Raw genomic sequence first — 13,905 nt, 5'->3', positions numbered from 1 at the left:
GTCTAATTTTGTACTAAGCATTCATGTACTATAAATATCACTTCATGTGTATAATTTAGTGATTAGTGAATCATTTATTGGACTAAAGATAATCTAGGTATAAGATCGTTATCAAGTTTAATTTCTATTTTATACATTATATGATCTCATGTTCTTAATCCTATCGAATAAGTCTTATATTAGCTATTTGGTTTAAACATAAAACATACAATTCTAATTTGTTATTAGTTAACTTTGCAAAACTTAACCGTAGATAAGCGCTAATAATTTTTCTTAGCTATTTAATCCTAATCATTATTTTATCGCTATATATTTGTTAATGAGATTTTAATTTAAGTTAAGATCAACAAAATACTAATTTAAGTTCTAACAGTTTAGGTTCGTCATACCAAGTTTCCATATCAAAAGATGATTGAATCTATTTAGGAAGAAGGATCATATTCATATACGAATTTATTTTCTTTTAATTCTAATATTACATTAAGTATCCAAATACTATTATCACTACTTCATCTCACTACTTCATGTATACTTGTTCCATTTTAGAGATTTACTGGATCATTTGTTAGACTAGAGATAATTTAGGTACACGATTACTAACAAGTTGAGTCTTTTTAATTTTTTACATTATGTCCCCGCTTTCTTAAATTTAACACCTAATAATTATTATATTAACTATCTAGTTTAAACGCAAACGTATATTTCTAATTTGTAATTAATTTCATTTACAAAATTTAACCGTACGTAGATATGCGTTAATAATTTCCCATAACTATTTAATCATTATTTTATTTTTATCGTTATATATCTTTAATGAAATTTTGGTTTAATATTACTTTATTAAAATTGTTATTACTTTTATTATCATCTATAGTTACTATTATAATATTTTATTATTAACACTGATGGTCGAATTGTTATTCTAACTACTCTTACAAAAGTTATTAAGTCCCAAAAATATTATTAATATTTATGTGATTATAAATTGTTGACCCTACGTATAAGTCAAGGTACTCGATAAATTTCTATGTGACTTTCAAGATTTATCAATAATACTGATTTAACTAATTTTAGTATTGAACTGTCTACATGTTCACAGTTTTTAGATTAATTATTCTCAAATCCTTATTAACTTAAAATTGGTGTACCTTACAATTTTTACTTCATAACAAACAAACAACCAAAACAAAACAATTCAATCAATCAAATGAATATTTTAATTATTGATAGCTTTTAGTGATTAAGATTTATCTCACAACCCAACCCATTTCTAAACTAACCTAGTTCTCTAAGTAGCACTGGCTAATTCTATCTTTTCCCATATAAGATCTAATAATGAGCCCTGATACCGACACTGTAGCGCCCCCAAAGCTAGCAGCTGACTAATCCAAGTGATTAACTAAATAAGAGGCACTAAAATCTAAATCAATTACTTAAACATTCAATTAAGAAATCTGCTATAAAACTTAACCCAAAACTAGCCCGCTCAGATATATACAATAACTCCTCTCAAATGATACATATACATTACAAATACAACATGTAATATAATAAATATAGTAAAAGTCAACCAACTAACGGACTCAACTCCTCAAATCTTTCGCTGCGCAACTCTGATCTGTCTCTGAAACTGAAAGTGGGAATGGGTGAGCACATCATCCCTAAAAGGGATGCCCCGCAGAAATAACATTTAACTTTTAAGTAATAATTGAAATGATTTGAAAACAATTCATGTTTTCCCTAAACGTTAAAGCGCAATCAATTTCACATAGGTAAACAATCATGTATATGGAACTAACTCCTTCTAAACAATATATAATAATGGTGACTCGTCCCGCACCTAGATAGCTATATGGTGACTCGTCCCTCACCTAGTGATTGCATAAAAGCTCGAATTCATGTAGATATAAATGAAGGAACAATATCCTATATACCACAGATGGAAGTTCTCATTTCCTAAATCTTTTCCTGCTAGGCAAAAGGATAGCAAGTTACACAAATTATGTCTCGGTAGGACATGTATTTCTATTACTACGAAAAAACAATTCATAAAGACAAACAAAGCATTACATTTCCTTTCCAAGCAATGGAAAGATTAAAACAAATAACAGAACTTTCGTAAATCAAAATTAAACAATGCAAGGAAAGCACAACCAAACTATGCATGAATTTGTTAAACATAAACTTTGGTAAAAGAAAACAACAATAATCACAAAAGAGTTAAAGTATTCCCACCTCTTTTGATGACAAGCCACGCCTACCTCGAGATTCACGATCCACTGGTTCATCCTTTGAATCGATCGTTGTTAATACAGACTAACTGTTAATCACACAATAAATCTAAGAAACTAGCCAAAATGGCTCGCACAAGAATCATACAAGTCTAACTAATGGTTCTAAGCCCATTTATGACTTACACCTTTTCATTCTCTATCTTAGCATAGCTAAAGTTTACTAAATTCAATTAGGTTGGTTCTATGAATATCTACAACTTTGTAGAAGAAGCCAGAGACTAATTCAGACCACAAAGGTCTAATAAAAGTTCATTAGGGAAACTGGATATAAGCCCAAGTTCACTAAACAGGACCACTAAGCTAACACCCAGTTTATCTGAGTCAACTGACGGTCTCTAACGGTCGCTGGTCAACCAACAGTCAACGTAAGTCTAAGGTCAAGTCCAGGATAATCAAATCGGTCAAGGTCAACGATCTTGTAACACGAGTCAACTAAGTGAGTTGAGTCTGGCTCAGACTGAGTTAACTCAATCAGATGATCAAAGTCACAATAATACAACTAAGTCAGACTGAATAAGTTCAGTCAGACTGGTACAAGGTTCAGGCCTGAGCCACAAGCACAATCCAAAGATTCTACCACACCTGCAACTCTATTCCTAGTTCAAATTCACCACCCTTATTCTAACACTGATATCATTATACAAATAAATTCATTATAACATAAATCTACAATTCACAACTGAAACTAAGTTTAACTGCAAAAGCAGTAACCAACTTTCACAACAAAAACAATCTACAACTCTGAATTCATCATTCTTCATGGACTGAACTTCAGGAACCATTCATTCTATAAACTACTACAATACAACTCTCATGACCACACCAAAACAACATCAACATATCCATCTTAACCACTCCAGCACCACCAGTTCAATATCGCCTGCAATCTCACATCACAATCAATCATCCAAAACCGCTTTATTCTATACAAACTTTAATTCACAATACACACAGCGCTATCAACTTCTTCATGTTCATCACCTGAGGCTCCATTTCCAAAAAAAAACATCAACATCTCCTCTAACTTCACACTCTATTCTCCTTACACAGTTCACCTCATGGATGTAGTGTCCACTCAACATTCGCCAATTCCTAATCCATTCATCCAACTCCCCTGCGTGTCTGAGCAAGACTCGACTAAAATTCAATAACAGACCTCCAACATACTCAATTACAACCACCTGCAGAATCATCTCATTCTTATTCCAATTAACAAACTTAAAACTCAGAAATGAAAATCAAATAACATTACTGAGTTACCTAATAAGAACAGTTACCTCCAATACAAGTCCAGCTCCTCAAGACTAATCAATCTGCTCTGCTCATTTAGTTCAATCTCAATCTCAATCAACACCAAATACCCATCTGCTGCTTCCACAATCATCAACAACCCTCTTAATCTTCAACTATTGCAACTCAACATCACCCTTGGTTCACCCACACACTCAAAAGACAACTCAAACTCAGAAATCTTCTTCCTTTGTTAATTATTCAACACCATTCTTATTTTCCATCTGCAACTGTTCATCACAGCCAATTCCCAATACTCTTCCAGAGGGTTAGTCGTGGGAGAGTTTGAGAGATTTTAATGTATTTAGGTTTTCTCCTGTTAGTCATGAGGGAGTTTGAGGGAGTCTCTCCAAATCCCCGTTAGTCGTGGGGGAGTTTAGAGGAGTCTCCTAAACTCCCTAGAAAACACCTGTTAGTCGTTGGGGAGTTTAAAAAAAGCTCTTGAACTCCCTGTTAGTCAAAAAACCCTACAATACTAGGGAGTTGGTTGCTTTGGGGAGTTCGAAGGAGTTTTTAGTGTATTTTGGTCTCATAACAAATCTCTCAAAAGAGTAGAGATTTGGGAGGAGTTTGAGAATGTATAGCTTGAAAAGGGTCTCAGTTGTTTTCTAATTTTGTTGTACTGTTACAGTAATCGAGCTAAGCGAGTATTTTCCTCTGCACCAATTACTAAGCGATATAGTTTAATATCTCTTAAGACAGCTGAAGGGATCAACATTTTGATTCAAGGCCTTATCTCGTTCTCAGGGAAATGGGTTTTCTCCAGAGGTTGTTACTACTACTACTGTGTCTTTATTCTTCTTAGTTATGCCTTTTTGATTTGTCTTGTCTCATGTTGAAATGGAGTAATTTTAGTTTGTGTATATAAATTGTTCTGCAAATGACTAAATGCGTAAGCTTCGTAAACAAAAAAATCCATATGAGTTATGCTTTTTAGGTTACAAGTGATGTTATGGATTACAACCTGCATTATTTCTGTCCTTTTTCGGTTATTAGTTTATTGCGAACAAATGCATTGGCAAGTCAATTTTGGTCCTTGTTGAGGAATATAGTATCTAACTATGGGTCATTAAAAGTTTGCATTGAGAACAGTATGTGCACATTGAGTATCAAATTACGATACCTGTTCTGGTATTAGAGGAATTTAGTATTATCTATTGATGGATACCTACACTATGAGCAGGTTTGCAGTCGTTTCATTGTGGGGTTTCCATTTGGCTGGGAGGATGTTGCTGATCAATGCTTGGACCAACATCTGCTGGTGACGGTGCTCCAGTCTTCCTTTCCTGAGTCAAAAGAAGTGCCGACTTCTCTTTCCAACAAGAAGACGTTCACTAACATGAAAAGTGAAGAACTGAAAGATCTTAGTTGCAGTTATGATACTGGTATGGATGAATTTGTAAAAGATGCTCCAGTATCTACAAATTCTGATGTGAAAAATGCTGATCTAAATGAGGCCACTGTTGTTGTTCCAGTAGGCATCCTGAGAGTACAAAGTTGGCTAAAGCCAAAGGTGGAGTTAAAAAAGGTAAAGTAGGTCGGAAGAAGAAGAAGGGAACAAATTCATGTTCTATTTCTGGGTCTGCTGGCTGTGGAGTTGTACAAGTCCATCTCAAAGAGGATATATGTCATGTTTCTGAAGGAAAACTGGAAAGATCTGTGTCAGAAACGCCCATTGCAGCCAGTCATAGTGTGCAAGAAAGATCTGGAAGTTGCAATTCTAGCACAACCAGGACAACGGCTATCTCACTCTCCTTCGCTGCAGTTTCCTGCTATTCCAGTCCTTGAATCTCTCCTTCTTGCTGTGACACCGACACACACAATCAGCTCCAGCCCCCATATCTCAGCACACAGCATTGCTGCATTCCATTGTTCTCTGTTAAGCTTCATTCCATCACCGCCAACATCGAACTCATTTCAGTCCCTTGTTTCGCACCACCACCACCATCACCAGTACCATTTAGTTCAAGCAACAACATCTCAATTCTTTCCCTGCTGTAACTATAACCACCTGCAAGTCAGGTTCAATACCAGACTCGTCTCTGCTTTAATCAGTTAGCATCCATTCCCTTCCGTCAACACTCATACCCATTTCATACAACTGTATCTCAATTCCATTATAGACCTTGTTCACCATTGCCATGATCAGCTGCACATTCACCATCTCATTCTCTATAGTTGATTCCGCCTTACCTGACTGTCACCACCAATACCCACAGCCATCTCTGGCAGCAATATCAAACTGCAGCACCATCTACACTGACTCTCACAATACTCCTGCTCTTGACTGCAATCCCAGTTCAACATCAAGCTTAATACCGCCACCAACTGATCAAACATTCAACACACATTCCATTTTCAGCTCATCCTACCAGTTCAGACTTGCAATCTCCCATGGCCTCACTGCAACTTCACTTCCATACCCGCTTCAGTTCGTCGCCATACTGCATCTCCATTATCTCAGGTCATCACCAAACTCATCAATCGAACCCATTTGTTATCTCAGTACATTCCCTCTTCAGACACAACCACAAACTCAAGCTTTCAATAGCTGTGCTGTGAACAGAACAGCCTACCTCCCTGCAATGCACAGACTCAACACATCTGCAATCTCCGTAACCAGCTGCTGCAAAAACACCAACTTTTCTTCCCTGCAACCTCAGACAACTCCCATCTCAGTCCATTCCTTCCTTAGCCAACCGCAAACGCACAACTGCAAGGCACAGGTTCAGCTCGTTACAATCCACCAACTTTAGACCAATACCACAGGTTTAGCTCCATAATTTCTGCAGCATTCCTTCCCTCGACATCAGCATTTCAAATTCTTCTTAACGGCACCAACACTGCCTGAATTCAACCAACAGTACCTTCAGCTTCTTATTTTCTTTGTTGCTTCTTGTATCTTCTTTTCCCTGCAAATGAAATTAGAGCACTAGGAAAACCCATCTATGTTTTATGCACCCATTCCAACCTAGTAATGAAATAGAAGTAGAGAAAATGACGGCAGCTGCTTGTGAAGATGATCATAAAAACCCGTCACTGAAATTGAGCTCAGCTCCCTTTTATTGTTTCTTAAAAGAGAATGAGTTAGGAGTGAACTCTCTCAAACTCCCCCAAACTCCCTCTAATAAACTCTCTCAAACTCCCTACACTCCCCCAAACTCCCTGAACTCAAAAACACCAAACTCTCTCAAACTCCCTACACTCTCTTAAAATTCCTGAGATTTAAAATACACTCAACTCCCCTGAAATCACTCGAGGACTAACCCCCTCTTCAATAAACATAATCAAACCCTAATTCTTCAACTCTAAACCTTGATACATATAAACCCGTCCCTAATTCCATCTTAATCATCACCTAATTGAACTCCAATTCGATTCTCTGGGAAACCCTAACTTCCTGATTCATCAACAACACTGATTCACATCATCAATTAAACAATAAACCCTTTGTTGTTTGACTATCAGCAACTCATTTACCCATCTATTTCATCTTCTCACCATTCTCAGAGTTCATCTTACAACCCGTAGCTTCTTTAATTCGAACCCAAGACAACAATTAAATCTTCAGATCAACCAAACCCATATCCAATCTTCTCCCAAAACTGTCAACTGCATCATCTACATCTTTTATGAGCTTATTAAGAAACCCTAATTCCTATTCACTGAAAATCCTAACTTGGTTCTTTGATTCATCTTTTCTTCTTCATCAACAACAACCTTGGATCCTATAACATGCATACAACTCCATCACCGAGCTTCTTCAATCAAAAATCACTCTTAACTCTAAACACTCCCGCTGGCGATAACAGGAAGAAAAGAAGAAAGAACGGGAAGAAGAGGAACGAGAAAGAAAGAGAAAGATTGAGAGAGAAATAGATTTCTCTTCCCGATTTTGGTAGATAAGACCAGTGAGATTCAGTTCTACACCCACTCACCGGATAAGGGCAGCCCAAAAAGGTTTAATCACAAAATATTATTTTTCCCTTCTCACTAGTCTATGATATCTTCTTCGCCCGATATCTAAATGACACGCCGAATATTCCATTCTGCGTAACTTTTCGAGACTTAACCAATGGTACCTATTTCGTATCTAGGTCGTTGTTAGATTAATTCCTATTAGTTAGCGTTCGTTTTAAACTAATCGAGTCATTATCGGCTAAGACGTTTCTTGACCAGTCTAATAGCGTTGATGAGCTTGAGGGTCCTTACAGATACCGAACAATATACAATCCCCTGCCGCTTCTTTGGTGAGTTGTTAGCGCCTTTCTTTGCCATTGTGAATTTCTCGTCCGTATAATTAGGATCTTGAAAGAATATTGTTAACTCATTCCAGAATTTTGCTCCATCGGTTATTGATGGTCTTCGTTTTGCTCCTGGTCGAATAATTCAGGGATCCAAGACCGAGGAAGTCGACGTAAGTATTCCCTTTTCGTGTTAATCGTTGTAACATGCCTTTGTATGAATTAGTGATGATTGTTGTTGATGTATTCAGGAGGAAATGATTGTAGACAAGCAGCATATTGATGAAGCACACTCTTCTTTGAGTCATGGAGATATGGAGAGTTCCCGAAATCCCGAACCGAATGGAGATAACGGAGTTGCCAACGGAGATTCCAATATCGCCGAGCCTTCAAATGGTTTAGAGACTCCCCTAGTAAGTATACCTACTGTGACCTATTCATAGATATATGATATTGCTAATTTATGAGTGAATGAGTGAAAGTCCATGCGAGTATACGAGTAATTTTGCCGAAATACGCCACCAGGAAATTTCAGACTTCAGCTTTTAGTAAAAACACCGTAGAATCCTCGTTTGGAGTCGGATTTTAGATGTATGCATATGTATCTTCAATCCCAGGAAATTTCCAAGCTTTAAAATAGAATATTTTTTATTTTTGAGCATTTTTAGGGCCTGAAAAAGGCGGAACCGTAAACTTCCAGGAGATTTTCAGAACTTTTCCAGATTGCACGTCATCCAATGTTTTGGCCACATCTCCTTGCTAGTTCATACGATAGTTATGAAATTTTGACATGTTTTAGAGGACTTCCATACGAAGAGAATGGTATATTACCCAACCTCAAATTCCTTACCAATTGCTACCAGTTATTCGTTTAATACAGGGCAGTGTAGAATCTCTTCAGATGAGCTTGTTTGAAAACGCGTTTCATGGATTCTACACCATTTGCTCATGTTTTGGGTGCGAAATAAGGAACCTAGATGATGTTAGTTCACTTAAATTCTGAATTTTATGGTTTCCTTTGATTTTCCTGCTTTAATCTCGTGTAATCTTCCTATTAGGCACCAAATACCGAAGTTGAGAATAACGGAACCAATGTTGAAGATTCGAGCAATGTGGTGAATCAAAGCAGTAACATCACCAACTCTCCACCTCCAGGTTATGAGAATATCATTGTTGAAGCCGTAGATGAAACTGAGACTCTAGTTGCTATAGAAACCGAGCAAAGAACAGAAGAGACTGTCCCAAAAGAAGATGTTGTAATGACAATAGAGGATGCTCCAGTAGTTGAGAATCATGTAGTAATACACGAATATCCCAATGCAGGGATTGTTTGTGAGCCTCCATTTGGTTCTCAACTCCCATATAATGTGTATATTGGTGGATTCAGCGTTCCTACTGGATAGGGCAACATGTATGAGAAGTTGTGGAAAATGTATGGTCATATTGTTGTTTCCAGGGATCCTGATCGTAGCTAATTCTTGACAATGAAATTGGGAAACATATTGCGTGTTATAGATGACATACGAACCAGGGCAAGAAATACTGTTATTCGAGATGTACTCTTTGATTGGGAGTACAACTTGGAGAATTCTGAGAGACTTTGCTTTAACTTGAAGTGGCTTCGTCAGAAGATCAACATTATCAAGGATGCAGTAGTGAAGAACATCCCTTTTACTAGTAATGCTATGATGGATAAAGTGACCAAGATTGCTGAGCTGACCAAAAAGCTGGAGTTGGAGAGAGCGACTTTGCAAGTCTTGGAGAATGCTGAGAAGCATAAATCATACTTCGATGGATTCCTTTAGTTTTCTTCCGATAATCTCCGAACATTGAACTTCTGAGAGATGTGAGGTTTTATTTTGGTTTTGAATTTTTGATTGGTTTTGAATTCGTGAGTGACTGAGGATTTTCTTTTGAATTTTGGATCTAATGGAGACTTTTTGTTAAATAAAGAACTTTGATAAATTACTGAATTCAAATACGGGATGCAAGTATTGCAAAAGTTTTGGAGGAATTGAAATACATGTGAAAGAAAATCCTAAAAGCAAACCAAATATTTCTGTGTATGGCAGGGAACGCCTGAATTGTCGAATACCTCAGACATCAAAAGCTTTGAGACAATTCTCATGAATTACTGGTATGGTCCTGCCATCCATGTTGATTAGCTTGTAGTATCCTCCAATTATGGATCTTGCAACCATAAAAGGTCCTTCCCAATTGGAGCTCCTTGCAGAATGGAGATCACGTTTAGCTGCCTTAAGAACTAAATCTCCTTCCTGGAATTTGTTAGGCTTGGTTGTACGCGCCTTGAATATCTTCTGATGATTTGGGATTCCCCGAGCAGTGGAGTTCCATGGTTATGGTACATGTGGACATTCGCGCAGAGGGAAGCATCTAGGATACTGTTTATCAAACTCGGCCATTATTCTGGAGATGACCGTGTTGGTGGAGTGCTGAATTTTGAGAGGTTCTGCATCTAACCACTTAGTGAAGTATTTCTGGGGAGAAACTAGCCACTCATAACGTTTGGTGATAGCTAGGTTTTGAGCAGAACTGAGTCCCCGGACTAGGGTAGCATATTTGAAAGTTGCTAATATGGAATTATGAGGGGGAATAAGACTTGCATGCGTGCGGAATCTCCTGATAAATTCACCTGCCCTTTCTTCAGGCTTTTGTGTGAGTCCTATCAAGGCTTGGACTTTCTCCAAATGCTCGAAAGGTTAATCATCTTCCGAGTCAGAACTTTCTTCGATGTAGAATTGTGCAACTAAAGATGAAAATACCGCAACAACTCTTCCATCATGAATCCATGCTCGCCCCAGAACAATGTCCCGGATCCTCTTTAATTATGAAGAATTTAGTTTCGGTCCAGGTTGAATTATTTCTTATGTTGAGAATGATGTAACCATAAGCCTCCCTGGAGGTTCCCTCATGGTCTCGGATTGAGATAGGGGCATGAGTTTCCTCTTGTCGAGTAATACCAGCGGCTCTGAGGGTTTTCAAAGGGATGATGTTAACAACAGTGCTAACATCTACCAATGCTCGTTTGAATTCATTTCCCTTGAGATGCACCATAGTGAGAAGTCCTCAGTCGTACATCTCTTTGTCCGTCACTGGCGGTTCAGGGAATGTCTCCTGAATTGTCAGTCTTTTTCCTGACACAATATGGTTCAGTGCAGCAAACATATCATCTCTTTGAGTCTTTGACAAGTACAACAACTCGCAGACGTGCTCAATTAAAGATTGAACTGCTTCCTTGACTGGTTGTTCGGAGAGTGCAAATGTTCTGATTGGGAGAGGATTTTTGTGCACTCCTTCAGTCCCAGTTCTCTTGAGTCGGCCTTCTCTTTGAAAATGCGCTTCAAACTTTTGCAATCACTTGTTGGATGACTGATATACCTATGGAAATGACAGTAGCGTGCATTTTTCATTTGTTCCACAGTTGGTTCCTTTTTGACAGGAGGTAGTTTGATTGCACCATATTGGATCCAGACTTCTAATAGTTCGATCACTTCTTCAATAGGAAAATGGAAGTCAGGAACTTCTTGATCATTCTGCCGGGGTTGTGTATTTCTAGTCTAGTTGTCCTTTCTTGGAGCTTTCGGAGGGTGAGACGTCGGAGAAGCATTCTTATGTTGCTGTGCCTCGGCTTTTCTCTTGCTCCCTTCAGCAACATTCATGGATTTTTCAATGTTGTACTGCTTGTTGATCAGACGCCGGGCAGTGCTGCTTCGATTTTCTTTCGATTCCTCTATTTTGACAGTTTTCGTTCTTTCTAGCAATGCGGGAGCAGTAGTCGCTGATCGCTTGGCCGCTTCATGAAGTTATGAAAAAGTCTGAAAGCGAAGATTTTCTAGCAAATATATGTAAACTGGTATCATCATATTGATGCACAAGTCCACCAGTTGATGTTCAGTAATGTTTGGATCATGACAATCCAAAGCTTGAACCCTGAACCTCTTCACATAGTCATTCGGATTTTCGGCAGTTTTATGAGCCATCCTTCCCAAGTCATAAAGAGTAATTTGCTCAGAAACAAAGAAGTACTTTATGTAGAAAGCATTAATCATTTATCCCCAATTAGATATGCTTCCTGGTGCAATGTTTTTGTACCAAGTATACGCTCGACCCGTCAGGGATTTTGAAAACTCCTTCAAATGGACGACATGTTTTTTTTTCATGTTCTCTTAATGCTTACAGGAACCAAGAAACGTGTTCTCGAGCATTCTCCGTTCCATTGTAGAGTGTGAACGTTGGAGAAGTGTAGCCCTTTTGGAGAGGAATCCTTTGTGTGGTTGCAGGGTACGGAGGCTGATGACGGTGCACAGTCGTTGTATGACCCCTTCCTCTATTCTCCATAAAACGTTCCAAGTCTTCACGGGTGATGAAGCCAGCGGGTTCTGCAGCTTTGTGGGCCTCGTCATCGTTGTGGACTGGAATAACTTCAGGATCCTTGCTTGGAGATGTTTTCTTGTCTTTCCCTTTCTCCTGAGTTTTGTCTGACATCTTGTGAGTAAGAGTTTTGAGGTAGTTACATGTCTCCTTATGAGTAGCAGCCATATCAATTTGATTTTTGGCGAGAACTTCTTGGACTTTCATGAGATCAGCGACAGTGGGTGGATTTTCTCTGATTTCTTCGGGATGTCGGCCAAAAAGAGGATGATTTTCCACGTTGGTTCGAGGAGGAGTAGTGTCACCACCATTGTTGGAAGCAGGAATGGTTTCTGGAATATCACCGTTGTTGCTAGTGCTAGCGATGTTCGCATTAGGATTTGTAACTGAACCTGACTTAAGATCAACCATTTTGCGAAAATGTGAGATTGCAACCGAGAGATTAATCTCCCACTGTGGTCGCCAATCTATGGATGGGGAAAAACGAGCCGCCGGTTTTTTGGGAAAGTGGAGAGTCGAGCGTGCTGTCGAGACTCCTCAACCGGGAAAAATGTTAATCCTCACACAGATGCACCACTGCAAAGGGGGTGCTTAGATTCGGGAAATCAATTTGTATGACTCCGGCCTAAACCAAGACAATGGCCGTTCCAGAGTCAATTCGGTCGCAAAGAGGGAGATGGGTTGATCTGTAGGAGGGAAGCTGAGAGTTGTGTGAGATCAGTGATGATCAAGGATTGTGGGTGTGTTGAAGGTTTCTGTAATATTGCTGAACTGCTAAAGTTGAGTTATGTGAATAAGTTTATATCGAGTTGTTGACGGATAATGATGATAATCGATTATATCTTGATGTCCTCGATTTAGACTTATTTATATTGCAATAATGATGTACCACTGATCCCTGTAAGTGTGACGATTTCTTGAGTGAAAGAGTGGGAAAGTGGAAGATCGTGGTAAAGTCAGTTCCATGTCGTGCGGAGACTTGACTGACGATGCACCCACTACTTTGCTAACTCCTTCAACCGTTTACACGACTTACGCACATTTCTCGTTGTGGATGAATCCACGTGCTGTAGACCGCCATACCAAAACCCTAAGTTATATCCCCCCATTTGTGACGTGATTGATATTTCACGAATCATGGAGTCTGCAAGAAAGACGTGTATTAGTTGGTCAGTTGTTGACTGATTTAGACTGTGAGTCTAGTTTTGTTGAATCGAGCATAAGTGGTTAATGCTCAGCGATTCATGGATTGAACATGTAGTTCTCTGAGATGTCAATGAATTACTGACTAGAGCGACTGAGAAAGTATTGCTCAACTCGACAAATTGCCGAATATTGAGAGTTTATCGAGCAACTGAGCAAGTATTGCTCAATTCGACGAATTGCCGAATATCGAGAGTTTGTCGAGCAACTGAGCAAGTATTGCTCAATTCGACGAATTCGATAATTTTGGTGTGCAAATGAGCAAGTGTTGCTCAATTCAACAAAATACTGAATATTGGTAATTTGACGTGCAATTGAGAAAGTGTTGCTCAATGCGACAAACTACTGACGAATTACCGAATATTGATGGTTGGATCAATATTCGAGCAACTGAGCAAGTATTGCTCAATTCAAAGAATTATTTACTGGTGTCGTGACCCAATAAAATATTAATCAAAAATATTGGTGAATTACCGAATATT

Source organism: Papaver somniferum, chromosome 2, assembly GCF_003573695.1.
Source record: "Papaver somniferum cultivar HN1 chromosome 2, ASM357369v1, whole genome shotgun sequence".
Classification (NCBI taxonomy): domain Eukaryota; kingdom Viridiplantae; phylum Streptophyta; class Magnoliopsida; order Ranunculales; family Papaveraceae; genus Papaver; species Papaver somniferum.
The sequence above is the reverse complement of the archived record's forward strand: the minus strand, read 5'-3'. Positions refer to the sequence as shown.